Source organism: Clarias gariepinus, chromosome 19 (assembly GCF_024256425.1).
Source record: "Clarias gariepinus isolate MV-2021 ecotype Netherlands chromosome 19, CGAR_prim_01v2, whole genome shotgun sequence".
In the NCBI taxonomy this organism is placed as follows: domain Eukaryota; kingdom Metazoa; phylum Chordata; class Actinopteri; order Siluriformes; family Clariidae; genus Clarias; species Clarias gariepinus.
The window spans coordinates 20,840,349-20,852,686 of NC_071118.1; positions in this window are offsets into that span (position 1 = coordinate 20,840,349).

A 12,338-nucleotide genomic window follows, 5' to 3' on the forward strand; every position below is an offset into this window, starting at 1 on the left:
CCTCCCACACTCTCCCAAAGACTAGGCTAACTGGCGTTTCCAAATTTCCTGTACTGTGCGAGTGAATGTGTGTATGTATTTGTGTGTGTGCCCTGTGATGGATTGGCACCCCATCCAGGGTGTACCCCGCCTCACACCTCGTGTCGATGAGGAAGTAAGTGAGTGAGTGCTTATTCTGTGTAGGGTCACGAGAGGCCTGGATCCTATCCCAGAGAAATCAGGGACACCCTAGATGGGTTGCCGTGCCATCACAGGGCACATGCACACACACGCACACACACACACACACATACACACACAGAGTCTATCCTACAGTATAATGTTCGTGGGAGGAATCTGGAATACCTGGTGTAAATCCACAAGGCATAGGCACAAACCAGAGGCACAATTTGAAGGCAACTATGCTACCCAATGTCGCCAACTGCACATTTTAAACATAACGTTTTATAAACAAATTAGTCATTTTAACGTGCCAGGTTTATGGCGTAAACTAACTATAATAACCAGGATAGGGGAAAATACACCACAGCCTAGGCTAGTGTCGTACACAATTAAATGTACCTTAAATAAAAATAAATAAGATCTATTGTGGCCTATTTTCTAGTTAGAAAAAAAAATTCTGGGACATGAAAGCAGCAGTACACAAATCTGTTCTCTAACCAAGGTCTTTAATCAGGGAAATAAGGCCTAATGTTGGTGAAATAGATCAAATAAATGGAGTAATGGTGTATCTGGCGTCCAGCTGGCAGGCTGAGAAATACAACTCTAGTTTTAGTTAGTTAGTTAGTTGGTATAATATTTTTTTTATTTGTGCATTAGGCTAAAGTGAATATGTATGATAAATAGAAAAGCTAGCATGGGCAGCAAATCATGGGCTCACTCTCTCTGCAGCATCGATTTCTTGCTTAATAGTAGAAACAGAAAACCTAAATGTGCTTACCAGCTAGCACAAAGTATGATGAATAGTGTAGGATATTACCTTATCAAATCCGTTAAACACTACATAGTCTACAGTGTAACAGCTGTAACTGTTCGACACATTACCATCTATTTGTTTTACGTAAGACAAGTTTTTGCATTTGGTACTTCATGATATCTCATATTTCAGATATAGTACGTCTCAAATATTCTGCCCATCCCTGTAAATGACAATATAGTCTATATTCTGCTGATATAACGTTTACCTACATCCATCATCTTCTCTTATATAAGAACTTATATCAGGCTTTATATTGAGCAGTATTATGGATTAAGATTTGTTTTTAATCCTGGAGAATAAAGGTAACTTAATATGTAAAACTAAAGATTTCGTGCTGTTTGCTTGTACTTGCATTTTATAATTGTGTGCCTTGTTTTTTTTTGTCACTTCACTCTTAAGGGTTTTTCAGTTTTCTCTCTTTGTAGAACCCTAATGCAGATCCCTTGAAAATCTTTACGTACATGTGCTTTTTGGATTAAGCAAATTTGATATGATGAGAGGTGTTTGAGTCAAACTGGGACGTGTTGATGAATTTCTTATAAATGAATACGTGAAACCAATTCACATTTACAGAATACTTCAAGCACATTTGAACCATGCACACATTTTGAAGGAGACCGTATGTCTGTGAATGACGATCCCAGCTAAGATGGCTTGGAGCCCGCTGCAGTCGTTCCCACGGACCTTCAATGAGTGAAATGCCTGACCCTTGAAATCTGTCTGTTGGAACTGTACACACAATCATTCACGAACACCACTTGCACATTACAGGAACTGAGCTGGGTCACATCCCTCATGTCTCACCTTGCTCCAAATGATTTCCACATTTTTGGGCTATTAAAGGAGTTCCTGGGAGGCCAACGTGAAGCAGACTGTCTGATCATGGTTCTGGCATTCTGAGAAAACTTTGATGCTATTTAAGCACTATTGAAATGCTGGGATAAATGTCTTAATGTACTGTAGCAGGGGATTATATAGAGAAATAAAGAGAGTTTTTATAGTTTCATAACTGTGTTCTGTTATTATGCACAATGAAAAAGTCCTAGTTTGATTTGAACACCCCTCCCAATATTACTTATGGTGAAGACTGCAAATTTGGCAGCACATTAGTAATACTCCGCACACTACCACGGTAAAACTGCTTTTTATTCAGGGTTCATGCGTAGTAGTCATTACAAAAACTCTGAGTAAAGAATGTTGTCAGAATGCTGTCATAGCCGGTATAGTATCTGCATCCTTGTTTCAAAGCCTGCCGTATTGTGCCGCATTTATACAGCAGCCCGGACTGAAGTGTATTGAACAATCTGTTAAGTTTGGACTTAAATCTCTAGGGACATCAGAAAAAAAAACCTTCATCCGCTCGTTTCTGATGTCTGAAGGCTGGGTTATACATCTGCATTAAAGCACATTGAAAATGTGCATTGCAGAGAGGGTGAGATGTGCATGCTTACAAAATCCTCATAGCATGTACTGTAGTGTGTACAGTATATACAGGGCTTCGCCCTGTTAACCAGCTGAATTGCTGATTGGTTGAGGAGGGAGGGTGTGTTTGGTTGTGTACCCAGAGGCATTGCCATTTCTTTTCTATATTTTTGTCAAGGGTCTTAAAGTAATATTGCCAATATAATGGTTTAATCTGACTGGCAACTTGGCATTGTTCCTATGCAGCACTGTATTGAGTGCAAAGCATCTGGAAAGTGCTGAGGTGTAGCGAGGTGAGAGAGACAGAGATGTTGCTGCAGCTCTGCTTGTCAATGTGGGCACAAAATGCATGCTGACAGATGACCGTATTTTAGTCATAGTTATGTAATTAAAAAAAAATTCTTAATTAAATACATAGTTGTGATAGTTAGCATAAACTAACACAAGTAAGCGTTTGTTAAAATTTTCATGGCATATATCACCAATAGGCCATTCACCCATTACAACGGAAAACATTATACCCAACGTTGGCCCCTAGGGGTGTGATGTGGGAACACCTCTGGGGTGTGATGGGGGATCTAGCACCAGGATGTTGGCAGTGGATACTTTGGGTGCTATGGGATGTTAGTGGAGGTCTCAATGGATCAGACTTCTGCTTGATCAGATTGGGATCTGGGGCACTAGGCATTCTGGTGGTCGGTTGGCTTATTAATGCATTCATTATCTTATCGCTGATTACACATCCATAATCATACATACATATCCATAATCATCTTCCTGTGAAGAAAATGAGAAAAATCTCAAATGCTCCTTCATGTGGTCACCTGATAACATGGTATTTCTTCTTCTTGCCATTATCACATCCACTGCTGCGTTCCTTTTTTTTATTATTCTTTTGCAGCGAAACGTGAGACTTTTGTTCGGTTTTTCATTTTCTGACCCCAGTGAAAATGTAAACTCATGCAGTCACCTGCGCAGGATGCCCTCACATGTTGCCAGGAGTCTTAAATCCAGTGGAACGCTGTGTGAAGATACAGTACAACCTAATCCTTATAAAAGATGTAGCTCTTTACTATGTATGAAATCTTATGTTTTATGTTTAGCATTAGTATTTCTTCATGTTTTGGAAAAAAAAAATGATGACAAAGCAAAGAAATGTCATGTTTTCTAGTACTTTAGGGCGGTAGTAGTGTGTGATTTTAGGTGCTCTTTAAACATGGTCCGTGTTTCCAAATGCTGATTAATGCAGGTGCTGTTGTGCTGTTCTACTGTCTCAGTTTCACAACGAGGCAGGGATCTTCAAATAACCCACAATCAATAAATCACACACACGCACACACGCACACACACACATTTTACTCTTCTATACAATCTTATGTATACTAATGTGCTCTAATTTTCTAAAAGCACAATAGCAATTGCACATATTTTTCATTCTGATCTGTCGACTTTCTCATAGCATATTTCTCAATCTTTTGTATAAGATTTTAACTAAATCTTTCAGGGACTTATACAGATACAAAGAGCACCCGAGGATGAGATTGGATCTGATTGGAAAACAGCTGATAGAGAAAGTAAGAATGGTGCACCATTTACAGTACTTGCAGACCTAGAGTCTGCTTCTAATTGGACATCAAATGCATTTGTACCCAATGCTGGAAGAATGAATTCAACCTTGCAGAAAAAATGATACGATAAATACACTAATTTAAAGCTGAGGATTTTACAGTGTAGTGATGCATATTATACATACTGTACTAGGGTATAATATTATGAAATGGTTTATTTCTTATGCATGTGAAAGAGAGAAAGAAAAAAGGTGTTTTTGTGTGTGTGTGTGTGTGTGTGTGTGTGTGTGTGTGTGCTGGTTAGTTGACTTGGAAGCTGCTCTATGTCTTGGACTGGGAGTGTTGACAGGAGCGGTGTTTCCGATCGATAGTTCGTCCTTGTTGTGTCTGAATGAAAAGATTTCTAAATCTTTACTTTGCTGTACTCAGCCAATCCTCAACTAATGTCGCAGACTGATTATTTATTTATTAAATTTCTTTTTAGCAGTTTGGTGTTGACCTTTTGCAGACACGTGGCTAACAAAATATCAGTTGCAACAGTACATCGCAAAAGTGCCGGTAACCAACATTAAGCTACTATGTACCGTATTTTCATTGATAATAACGTCTAAGGGGTATTTCCCGAAGAGCCAGAAAATTAACAGAAAGATTACCTGATAGATTATTTACTAGATTATTTTCCCGGATTCCCAGATGGATTGTCGTACAGATGAAAGTGTAACCTAGCAAATATTAGCTTCTGTTATGCTGATTATTTTCATATTTTGGATGATGTGGTGGACTTCACAAGTTATTCAAAAGAGAAATAAGCGTGTGAAAATGGATGATGAACATAATAAGGATATTAATTTACAGATGTTTATCAACATGATTAATGTTGCATTTGTAGTGTGTCTGTACTTTAGCGGTAGCTCATACATTGCTTCTGTTGCAAATAACCCGATGCTGTGGAATATTATGTACCATTTTATGCTACATAAAATGATATGTGGGTAATGTTAACTAATACTGACATTACAAGCTTTCTAATGAATAGCTAAGTAGCAGTTCTGGGGTTGAATCCCGAATAGCATAAATTGCAATGCTAATGCACTACCCAATGCTAATGCTACACCTTGATCAGGGGCTAGAAAGAGATGTGGCATTCAGGTTTGTGTTAGAAGCTAGTTTGCGTTGTAGCTCAAAACAAAACACGGACAATTTAGAGGCAATTCAGAACGACTTAGATGTAATTACAAAGTGTTGATTAAGATGACAGCATTAGCATTAGCATTAACTTTCTTGCTGGTTTGGAATGTGGGTTTGACATCTATTTAATTCAATTTATTTTTATTTGTATAGCGCTTTCAAACATTGTCATTGTCGCAAAGCAGCTTTATACAATCAAAATAATTATTTAAGTTTGTATGAAATGTGAATGTGTATGAATCAAAATGGTCAGATAGTCCCTGGTGAGCAAGCCGAGGGCGACAGTGGCAAGGAAAAACTCCCTGAGATGGTAATAGGAAGAAACCTTGAGAGGAACCAGACTCAACAGGGAATCCATCCTCATCTGGGTGAAACAGAAAGCAGGAATTTATCTCCATTCATACTGTGCGTTAGGTGGCAGACAGGTTAGCAACAGTTGATGTTAATTAATGTTAATATGGAGTTCAGGTAGTTATTGGAGGCTCAGGTAGACTTGTAGGAAATTCCAGTCCTGAACTATCGAGCAACTGCAGCCAAGTCAAGTCCTCAGAGAAACAGCTGTCAACATCAGTCGAGGCCAGAACCGTCTTCATGGTAGAGTGAAACCGTCCCCAGACACCAGACGCATCCCAAAGAGACACACGGGGCATCCATGTGACGAGATCTCCAACCAGAAGTGGGGCACCAGGATGGGTCAGACAGGTCCGGAGGGCAGAGGGAGTCTGGATCACTGGCAGCTCACGGACGACATGTGTAGCTTGACAGAGAGAGGGAAAGAGAGAGAGAGGGGGGGGGGGGGGAGAAAAGAAGAGGGAGGGCAGAAGAGAAGGTGAGATAACAGTTAGATACAGTATGGTCACAGTCACATAATGTATAATGTGGCATCTGACAGGCATCTGGTAAGTAAGGTCCCTTCTGTCATCTGGAAATGGGCGGGTCCATGGTGGACAGACGTTGTGATGTCACGTGCAAAAGGTTAACACTCATCTAGATTGAATAATCACCCAATAAAATATCAGCAAAACTAAATAAGCCATTTACACTATATTGAAATGATATTAAATAATAACTGTCAATTTATGGCTACGCTACATACAGCTGCAGATTAAGATCTACCAAAAGTAGGTAACCCTCAGTCTGGCAAGATATACTCCTATACTAGTACTAATACTAGTATAAGTACACTGTAGGTGTATTGTGTATGAAGTTGCTTTACACTTGGAAAATGTAGTTTAATAACATCACCAAAACATAATCTTTCAACACACAAATGATTAAAATAAATCACATCTACCGATTAATCTGTGAAACACAAGATTCACACACTCATCATTTCTCACATTAAGCAAACTCTAGCAACTGCTAAAAATTCTGGGCACATGTGCATTAAAGGGAAGTCTTGCGCAATGTATTGATCATAAGACCTACAGTATGTGAGCTAGAGCTCAGATCAGTCTTAGTATAATCTATAAACATGAAATCATCCGTCATTTCGCACAGATATTACTTTTGCATAAGCTATGGTATATCATTTTTTTAAATCATCCATATTATTCTGTATTGCTTTCTCGTTTTTTTTGTTACTGTCCAAAAACCCCAGTGTAGTTAACAGCTTCCTGGTGTCCAAGAAAGATAATGCAGAAGAAAATGAAGACAGATGATGAGTAAGGTGTACGAATGCAAGCTATGCAAACTCTCACATCACATTTTGACAATCAAGATGTGAAACTAGATGAATTAACACAAATTCGACAAAACAGTGGCATGAGACTTCAGCACTACTAAAGTCGGGTTCTGCTAAAAGAAAAATTATTGATATGGAAAAACAACATCCTTGATTAAAAAGGATGACTTAAAGCAAACATGAAAGATAAAGAAGGGCCACATCAACACTGTAAAATACTATTTATTTAAGATTTATTGAACGTAGTCATATTTTTAGTAAGATTTTTCATTATAATAGCAATATAACAGCATGCTAGATTTTAAGCCTACTAGAAGCTTAGAATTGTTGTTTGCAGATACCCTTTTTAAATAACAAATGCATTGAAATAAGCGAATAAATAATAATAGTAATAGTAATAAAGGCAAAGTGTACTAAAATCTTAACAGTAAATAAATATTAATTAATAGCAATTGCACCATATAGGCTGTACATTTTTATTGGTTTAAGAACCCAGAGGTTTGGATGAGGATCAGTATATAACTGCAAACCATAAAAAAATATTTGCAAAAGCAAAACTCATCAAAGTAAGTATGTATATACAGATTTATTAACCATCAATCAATGAGGGCTCATATGCACTTATGCCTGCTAAAGTTGGGGGAGGCGGGGGCGGGGGATAGCACTTTCCTCCATGTGTGTTATCTACCCCATGAGACAGCATGAGCAGCAGTTAAAAAAGAAGCAGTTGGCTGGCTTTACATGTCTCAGAGGAAGCATGTGATAACTTTCACTCTCCCGGATCGGGAGCTGTTGTGTGACGGACAGAATAACTGTAGGAGTTCTAAGAAAAAGGGATCCAAGAAAAAGCGTTCTTCACAGATCCAAGAAGACGAGCACCTCCAAAACCCCCATGCACATCAGGTATTCCTGACCTACTCTTTCTGACTATCTGCACTGTGAAGAAGCTATGACTTCTCCCAGAACACAAAAGGTTTGTCATGTGCTCAGATGCATGCTACTAGTCCATCTCTATGTCCAAGTGGTCAAGCAATAGATAGATTGCACATCAAATAGAATCTCCATGGAAAATAGCGACTAAAATTAGGAAACCATCTCCTTCTTTTCATTTTATCTCCTTAATGTCTAGTGGTGCTAGAGCTTCTGTAGCTTGAAATACATAACCTGCAGATCCCCTTGTCTGAAAAGGAACAAAGGTAATGTGTTTCATACTGTAGTTCCTTAACTGCCAAGTCCCTGCATCATTTCCTTAACCTTGAACTTAGAAACAGAAAGCCCAGAAACTCAACAGAATCCTCAAATTCCTCCAAACTACTCCAGATATCAGGAAGCCTTAAGTAAATTCAAAGCCCTTTTTCCAGACACCACTCCATCATGTTCTAAAATGTAGCTTTAATTTTCAGAAGAAAATAAGAATGCACATTTGAAGCAATCGGGAGGACTCTATCCACATATAGAATACCAATGTCTTAACCAGATTGCTCTCAAGTAATAAAATCCCATGTGTCCCTTGACCCTTAGACACCAAACATGACCTCCAAAGCACATACTGTACAGTCTTATTTATGCATTTAGGAGATTGATGAATAGAACCCCATTTAGTACCAACTCTGGCACTATGAAAATCTAGTCATGCCTAATGGACTGGTCAATGTCTACCATATTTCAGGCTTTCGTAAAACAACATAATAAGAGATGTTGATAAATTAATTATCGCACATGTCTACAAGCTCTTGGTCTATTTTAGATTTTTTTTTCCTGGAACAAATATATCTTGTTGACTGTCTCCTTAAAAGACCTTTCTAGACCAACTTCTTTGTGAAAGGAGAAAAATGTGAATTTCATGTCCCAATTTGTAAATTTCTTAGTTTGACATCATTAGCAAGGACAGGTTGCTTGATTCACGTATCTTGGGTTGAGCTGATACAAATGGACCTGTCTCTCTTATTCATAGTAGAATCCGAACTGCACTTCACTGTTTAGCATCAAGGATACGCTCTGGAACTGTAATCCACAACATTCATTTCATGCAGTATACTACCTTCAGAGAGGACCTACAACAATAAAGCAAATCATCCCACGTCATTGCCCTGCAGGTAAAATCTATACCCCTCTAATGTCCACGATAAGCTCAAATGTCATCATGCTAATTTCCTCAGCCTGGGGGAATCTTCCTTTGTGTACTTTCCACTAGGACTGGTATCTAAGGGAAAAAAAGTTCACAAAGTTGCCTAGTTACATATTAAGTGCAGGAACTGTAGCACCCACTTCCTAAACAACAGCATTGGTGTGTGCTCCAGCTTCATTAGTGTTTGCCACTGGTCTCCTTTCTGGTGTTGAATGTTGATTATTGCTTATTGATGATGAAGATAGTAAGTCATAAAACTATCACATAAACACAATCGTCACAGTATGTTTTACTCTGATTGCATAACTAAAACAATATGTGTAAACATGGTTTGGGTAAAAAAACAAGAAAAAAGCATAAGAATGAACTCAATTACATGAATGCACATACTGTATCTCAATATGATACATTATTGTGAACAAGTTTTATGCATTTCAATTTTTTTCGCACACATTCCACTTACAAAAAAAGCTAAAACTACAAAAAGTACATGCTTGTTTTTATTTTAGCAGAGAGGCAACAGTAGGTTGCTCGATATCACTCACTGCTTCATCTCCTCAATCAGCATAGTCAGCACTTCAAAGGTGAACTTGCCTATTCTGCTGCTGTCTCCATATCTGATAAGATAGATATTGATCCCCCCCTGAAAGTGACGAGGTATGTGCTGGAGATTGAGACTTCTGTTTCTGTAGACAGAAGCATTGTGACACAGTTGATTGCTGTCGATGCAGGCCAGTCCCTATACAGGACAACTTGCCAGAAGTTGACAGATTTCATTTTCCAGTTTGTGGGGTCTTACTGCTTGGAACCCCGAAAGAATAGCAGTCAATAGTAGAACCCCACAACCCACCAATGTTTGATAGTGTCATCTTTATGTTGAGCAAGATAGTTGCATTTTTTTTTTTTTATAATATCTTGGATAGGGGATTCATATACTGTATAACACAGAACTCACTGCACGCCATCTGGTAGGGAGTTACGTAACTGACATACCTGACTGTCATTGATTCACAGTAGTTGCTTGAAAGACTAATCATTTGTTTGCATTTACTGTACAGTAACTCACCTTTTTAAAGCATGGTTCTACATAGCTTGTTAAGTAGGTTGTTGCATATAGCCTGATATCTTCTGACCTATGGATTATATAAGGTAGGAATAGGGTAAAAAGGGGGAAAAAAGACTTTTTCTACTCTTGTTATGGGCTACGTTATTGTGTTTGATGATTGTAATAACCTGACAGTGGAGGCATGGCTTTAGTGCTGAAATGGATCACCATCCAAAGCTGGTCAGAAGTATCAGAGTGCTCGTAGCCTGATCATGGTGATGATAATAGTCATTTTATATAATGACTGTCTTGTAGAAACTAATCAGGAAGTCTGTCTGTTCTCTGATTATAACAAAAATAGAACTCAAATAGGCTCATGAAAGGCAGCTAACATTTCATTGATGATATGATTTGAAAGATGATACAAAGTGAATTGAGGAAATAATACTATCTGCTCAGCTGATCAGGAAGCATTCTTCCTGTAATAAATGTGTTTGTTACTGAAAGCTTGTTTGAGGAGTTCGGACTGCACCATACCATCAAAATCCAGCATGAGATATATTGAATTCATTTATAAGGAAATATTTGTTAGGTGCCGTTACCAATCCTGCTGCTAATTTGTTGGTTGGAGGAATATGATACGGCATTCAAGTCAAGTCGATTTGAACGACATTTACAGAAGACCTCAGGCCCGGTATGGTCTTGAGACTCTTATCCACTGTTAAACATTTGAATGGTGCAAATTTTTTAAAGGTCGTACGTCAGTGAATGACGGTTCTGACCAGTAGTAGTAGTTTTACTGCACCATACTTTTTATTTTTACTTGAGCAGGTTTGTAAAGAAGAAACGCTACTTTTACTTCGCTACATTCGGCTACACTCGACTCGTTACTTTTCCACCATTTATTCTGCACATGCCGCCGGTAGATCTACCGCATGACTGTTTCATCAATCAGATGTAGCAACAATAATCACATGACGCAATAACAATAACCACATGTAGTCCCAAAAAATTCCTTAGCTGGCATCCCTGGCATCATAAAAGCATGTTTTGCTTGCAAAAGAACAGCTTTATACTACGGTGTCTTCTTTATCTGCCTAAACAGACACACACTTTAGCAAATAAAAACTTGACTTCTAACCTGAGGAAACATGCCACAGTAAGTTTAGCTGTTTCATTATATATTGCAATGTTAGCATATATAATTATTATAATTATACTATAATATACATATAATATAATATACTGTATATATAAAATTATAAAAAAAAAAAAATCAGACATTTACATTTAGACGACGCTCTTATCCAGAGCAACTTAAATTTTTTTATCTCATTACACATCTGAGGGTTAAGGGCCTTGCTCAAGGGCCCAACAGCGGCAACTTGGTGGTTGTGGGATTTGAACCTGGGATCTTCCATACCGTAGCCCAATGCCTTAACCACTGAGCTACCCCTGGCCTATACATTACGATTTAAACAGTTACTCAGTACTTGAGTATCTTTTTACAGAATACTTCTTTACTTCTACTTGAGAAATATTATTTTGAAGTATTTTCTTTTAGTTACTCTTACTTGAGTACATTTTTTGGCTACTTTACCCACCTCTGCTCGTAGTTCACCGCTACTGTGAACGTTCAGCTAGTGGAACACCTGAGAAGATCAAGTGGTAACTTGTCATTAACTTGACTCACTTCATTCAAATGCAGCACCTTGCACAGAAACTTACCTGGGAGATATGTTCCGCATATTCCCTATACAGTTTGGGCCATTAAAGGAGTTCCTGGGAGGCCAGTGTTTCAGACATAACAGAAGGCAGTCCAATTTTGGTTCCAGAGTACTGAGAAATCTTTCCACCTTGATGGTATACAAGCACTAGTGAAACACTGGGACAAGTGCATTAGTGTAGTCCTGGTTTGACTTGAACAAAACTTGTATTTACATCGTTGCCTTGAGAATAACAGACGCTGTTGTCTACTGTGCTTACTGTATGCCACAGGGAATATCACTGCCAGTACAGGTACAATGGTACTTAATAGACAAATGAAATGAAATGATCTAAAACGTTTATGAGAAATCCAACATAAAGATGATGGAGACAATACCCTCCAGCATGTAATGCAGCTAGACAACACTTTTTTGGCCGTGAATCAGCTTGGCCAAAATCCCCCTATGGGATAATAAGCACAGAGCTGCTGATCGAAGACAGAGTAATAGCATGAAAGTTCAAGTATAAAAGTGAAACTTGATCTACTTATAATGAGTGAAGAGATAAGGATGTGAGAGAGCCTGACAGACTAAAGGAAGTAGGTCAACTATGGGAAT